General features: G+C 47.1%; 1 protein-coding gene across 1 annotated transcript in view; it reads right to left on the bottom strand.

Annotated features, from left to right (window-relative positions):
* The window catches only part of LOC138471920 (ectonucleoside triphosphate diphosphohydrolase 8-like), a 349,536-nt gene extending 343,879 nt beyond the window's left edge, over positions 1-5,657 (bottom strand). Inside the window, exon 1 of the mRNA XM_069609793.1 lies at positions 5,543-5,657. The gene's annotated coding sequence lies outside the window, so the exon portion shown is untranslated. The remainder of the gene's footprint in view (positions 1-5,542) is intronic.
* Between the last annotated feature and the right edge of the window lie 343 nt (positions 5,658-6,000).

A 6,000-nucleotide genomic window follows, 5' to 3' on the forward strand; every position in this document is an offset into this window, starting at 1 on the left:
TTCTCTATGACCCCTGGAGGAAGGCTCCCTAGCAGTTCTGCTTCTCTATGACCCCTGGAGGAAGGCTCCCTAACAGTTCTGCTTATCTATTACCCATGGAGGAAGACTCCTTAGCAGGTCTGTTTCTCTATGAGGAAGACTCTCTGGCAGTTCTGTTTCTCTGTGACCCGTGGAGGAAGACTCCCTAGCAGGTCTGTTCCTCTATCACCCCTGGAGGAAGACTCCCTAGCAGGTCTGTTTCTCTATCAGCCCTGGAGGAAAACTCCCAAGCAGGTCTGTTCCTCTATGACCCCTGGAGGAAGGCTCCCTAGCAGTTCTGTTTCTCTATGACCCCTAGAGGAAGACTCCCTAGCAGGTCTATTTCTCTATGACCCCTGGAGGAAGGCTCCCTAGCAGTTCTGTTTCTCTATGACCCCTAGAGGAAGACTCCCTAGCAGGTCTATTTCTCTATGACCCCTGGAGGAAGGTTCCCTAGCAGTTCTGTTTCTCTATGACCCCTAGAGGAAGACTCACTAGCAGGTCTATTTCTCTATGACCCCTGGAGGAAGGCTCCCTAGCAGTTCTGTTTCTCTATGACCCCTCAGAGCATTTGACACTGTCCTCGATCAGAACTTATTGCAGAGACTCCAGTTTTCATTTGGCATCAAAGACACAACCCTGAAATACATCACATACTTTCTACATGACAAAGGCACTTGCATCCGATCCAGCACTTTCCCCCTTCAGCTCCATCAAGGCTCAGGCCTATCCCCTTGGCACTTTCATGGCTACAGGAATCCTCCTCCACTCCTTTTCTGATGCACGCTGATGATGCACAAATTGCCTTCAAAAAGCCTAACCCCTATGAATATGCCCCAAACATCTCTGTTTCTCTGCAGTCTTCACAGGGCTGGATGACTTATAACCTCCTCTACACTTTAAAAAACGGATATCATTTGTATTTCACTCAACAGACTCTATCGCATCCCATTCATGCGGCCTAGCAACCCAGGCCCCCACTGACTCCCAAGACTGAAAGCAAGAGCATGGGTTTCTTCTTTGATCATGAGACCTACTTTCACAGGCAAATCAAAGAGGTATCTAAATCCTGCCACCACCACCTTTGCATGTTCAAACGTATGCAGCCCTACCTCAACATGCAGCGCGATGTGGAAATCCCCAGGGCTCTGGTATTAACTAGACTGGACTATTGCAGCAGGGTAGCCTGAAAACCAGACATGGATCTGGCCTTCCGGCTTGGAGTTGGACAACCCTTATAGTGACTGCTGGCTACCACAGATGGCCTACCATGGTTCCTCTGGCTTCTGTCATCAGCTCATGGTTGAACTGCCTTGAGTTTTTTTTGGCTGCCCGCCTCTCATGACTGCCCAATCTTATTGATAGACTGCAATGCTCTTGTTTTGTGACCTCTTGTTCTGCCATTCTCACCTTATCTTGGTCCCTGCTATACATGTACGGACTGCTCCAAGAACTGTGTATGCCCTGTATTTTCAGCCACCTTTTTTTTCTGTGCCCTCTTTCCTCCTCTATATTGTGGCTGGCACTGTAGAAACTGATACTAAATAAATAAATAAACCGTTTCCAACTAACCCAGCACACCCAGTTGTCCTCATCCACGTCAACTACCAATTTATCACCACCCCTGACTGGCTTTCCCATCTAACTCTACCTCTTGCCAAATCCACACTCCACAAAATATCCCCAAACCCCCCCCACCTTCCCCTCTGTATCTGTCTCCTCACCCACTCTCCAAACCCCCTTTTCTCCCACAACTCTCATTGTATCACATCAACCTCCACATCACCATCGCCCACATCCCCCCGCCATTCCAAGCCAACCTTCATGTCGTCCACCATGCCACTTAATCTTTACCGTCTACATGTCAATCACCCGCTACATCACCATTACCTACATCACCCACCACATACCCGCCATGCCCCACATGACAGTAAACCACCAAATGACCAAACACCACTGCATCAAACATCAACCTCTGCATCACTTTTAATCTCTGCATCCCCATCAAAGGTCCGGAGATCCCCTTCACCTTTCCGGGCCACCATCAGCCTTGAGGCTACCATCATCTCCTATGTCGCTAGACACACCTCCACCAACGTCAGTACAACAAAATTATGTCCTCTGCCTGGGACATAATTGCACTACTCAAAATAAGACGCAGCAAACCCAAAGCCCACCTCAACTCCTGGTGCACCCCCCATCTAAAAACTCTTCGTACCAAAAAAGACAATGCGAGGTCGCATGGAAACTACAACCATCGGAAGAAAATAAGAGCACTCTGAGAGACATATCTACCCTCTACAAAAAGGAAATACTGTCGGCTAAACGGGAAACCTACAACAATAGAATAGCCCAAGCCAACCACAGCATGAAGGAACTCTTCATTATCCTAAAGGAAATAGAATCCCCCATCCCAGTGCCTGACAACTGTGTCAAAGACAAAATATGGTGCACTAACATTCAGCAAGCCCTAGCTAACAAAGTGACAACTCTCCAATCCAAAATTGCCTTGAAAAAATCCTCGCTCAGTCTAGATACTAAGCCCAAAACAGCTATCGCCCCTCCCAAAAATAACATCAACAACCCTCGCTTTAAGTTTACTAAAGTATCTATTATTGAGACAGAAAAAATCATACTCTCACTCAAACCATCTAACTGCCAGGGGGATCAATGTCCAGCCCAACTGATAAAGGACGCAGCTAGAGACCTGGCTCCCTTTATCCCTAAACTCATTAACGCCTCATTCGCAACAGGTTCCATACCTAGTAACCTAAAAGAATCCTGGGTGCTCCCATTGCTTAAAAAACAGACGCTAGACCCTGCCATACCCACGAACTACCGCCCAATCACTACTGTGCCATTCCTCCTAAAAATCATAGACAAAGTGGCGTACTCACAAATACAGAACCACCTTGAATCTAACAATTTACTAGGAGCACGGCAGTCTGGCTTCCGTACCCAGCATGGGACTGAAACTGCCCTCTTAGACCTAAAGGCGCAAATTGACGAGCTAAGGGATCAAGGCAAACCAGCCTTACTCCTCCTCCTGGACTTATCAGCTGCATTTGACCTTGTTGACCACAAGGTCCTTTGTAGGCACTTGGATATAGCCGCGCACTTCTCAGAAGAAGCCACAAATTGGATCCAATCCTTCCTCAATAATAGGACCATGAGAGTTTTCTCCACTACTGCGGCAGCAGACTCCATCCCTATCACATGTGGTGTGCCCCAGGGATCCTGTGTTTCTCCTACACTCTACAACATCTTCTCTAAGCCCCTTTTCGATGATCTGGACCTTCTTGGTATCACCTACACTAATTATGCAGATGATACTCAGATTCTCCTACCACTTACCGGTGATTACGACAAGGATTTGACCTTGGTGAACAGAGTATATCTCATCATCCAGGCATGGATGGCCACTCACGGACTATGCCTGAATGATGACAAAACTGAAATCATCATCCTGGGCACACCCCCCACCCTCAAAAAACTGGGCCCCAACTACTCCTCTTTTAACATTGACAACAACCAAATTACAACCGCCCATGCGGTAAAAACCCTGGGCTTCTACCTGGACTCCACCCTCTCTTTCAACAAGCAGGTCAATGCGTTGGCTTCCGCAACCGCCTATACCTGTAAATTGATAAGAGCAGGCAAACCCTTCCTATCGAACAACAGCTGTATCACTCTCGCGAGAGTGCTCGTGTTATCAAAACTGGACTACTGCAATTCGCTCTATATTGGGGCTAATAAGGAAGTCATATTTTGCCGAACAATGCGCTCAGAGCAGCACTTAGTATTCCCAGGAGAGCCCACATCACCGAATTTAGACGAGCCAATAACTGGCTCTCTACTCGGGAGAAAATCCAACTAAAAGTCGCCTCTTTGGTCCACAAATGCCTAAACAGCGCTGCACCGCAGTACCTCTCTGCGAGATTCACGAGATTAAAACCTAAAACCAAATCTGCCAACTCCAACAACATATCTATACCTAGAGTCAAATTGACTAAAGTTGGTGGCTGCAGCTTTCAGGTGAAAGCAGCTCAACTCTGGAACTCCCTTCCACCCTCCCTGAAGACGGATCAACCCTTCCTCACTTTCCGACACAACCTCATAACGTGGATCAAACATACTGACACACAATAGATCATCCACTGCCTAGACTTATTCATCCCAGGAGCTTCTGATTAGGACTGTAAATACATGCATCCGCATTTTCGCCTGTTGTATATTCCTGTATATTTTGTAGATTATTACTTTATATGTTTCCTCTTTGCTTTATTTGCCATGTGATCCTGTAACCAAGCTTTGAGTTGTCTTATAAAATGCGCCCGGTTACCCCAGGTCTGGTGCGCAATATAAGTAATAAAAACAAAACAAACAAACAAACAAACAAATCCACATCCAGGTATTGCATAAGACTTCAAAGCCTGGACACACTCATCGGGCGCTCCACGGAACAGATTCTCAATGGTGGCCACATGCAGGTGTTGGGGGTGTCTGAAGTGCAAATGCATAATGTAACCCCTGCCAATGGAAGGCTAACGTCAGGGGAGTTGCTAGGTCTGAAAAAGACCCGGGGCTAAACTGATGTCGGAACTGTTGGGACTGGGGGCTAGCTAGTCTTTTGGCTGTAGCTCCTGAGATTCTATCCGGGGCTACAACCAAAAGATCAGGGGCTATAGCCCCCTTAGCCCCCCCCCTAGCAACGCCCCTGGCTAACGTCATCAATAGATACGTGTCTTTGCTTATAGGCTGCATGTGTCCAGTGTGAGCAGAACCAGGTCTCTGAGAAAGGCTTGCACCAATATAAATATTTGTCAACTTACACAGAACCCACGTTTTCTCCTTGGTTTGGCCCAAATGCTTCTGCTGGTCGGAATGCATCCTCTCAGATTTAGTTTCAACAGAGAAAGGAGTGGCTTATTTGTTAGTTTTTTTTTACACAACAATCGTGTTTATTTTATGCCATGTGATTTGATTATTACTTGAACACAAAATCCATGTTCATAAATTAAAAGAAATCCTATCATTGTGTCAATTGAGGAATTTTCAGAAATTACAGTGGAAATCAGAAGTGGTATAACGCACCCTTTGCACACTGCCGGCACCAGACGACCACTGACAGGGTGACGGAATTGTAATCGAGCACAAACATCCAGCAACGAATACGAGTAAAATCTAAAAGCACACTCACTTTTGAAAGGGGAGTAGTCACATTGTATACATCACAACTGTTCAAAACAGTTAACAGGGGCTGCATAAAAGCGGAACCCTGCCACCATACGCCAACTCCCCACCTCACCCTGCACCCAATTGGTTGCCCTGGATGTGTTCCAAAAATAACCAACCTTCGGGTCGCAATAATGCGCATTGTGGGCTGAGTTGTGTGCGGTTGTCATACACTGGCGTGTCAATACCTTGCTACGAAAATACAACTATTTCAGACAGAAAAGCATTACGTGGAAAACAGCAGGTGGGTCTGTTTTACCCCAACCTCCATAATCACTCTGGCACTTACCCTGTCTCTGTCCAGGGGAATCGCTGGTTCTTGTCAGAGGGGAGCAGACGGGGGCCAGTGGTGACTCGCAGGCTGAGTGAATGCAGATCAAACAACGAACAATGTATCTGGAGAGACGCAGCCAATTAAAGCGAGGCACGCTACCTACCGCGCAGGAGCCAGGCCAGCACACCCTGTGTGCTACAACACGAGCACTGCTGCTAGAATATGCATATTCATTGACTTTAAGCATCCAGGTGTAAAATGAGATGTGTAAACAACACAGGCAGCACACCAACACTCAGACCTATACTCACACCCACCCAGAGCTTCAACCAAACCTAGACAGAACTCTACTCACACCTACACTCAGACCTGCTCAAGCCCACGCTTATTTACAATCACAATCACATTCTGATCTGCACAAGCCCACACCCCCACCCACAGTCAGTCCTGCACTCACACGCATGGTCATACCT

This window comes from Ambystoma mexicanum, chromosome 8 (assembly GCF_040938575.1).
Source record: "Ambystoma mexicanum isolate Mex_15411 chromosome 8, UKY_AmexF1_1, whole genome shotgun sequence".
Classification (NCBI taxonomy): Eukaryota; Metazoa; Chordata; class Amphibia; order Caudata; family Ambystomatidae; genus Ambystoma; species Ambystoma mexicanum.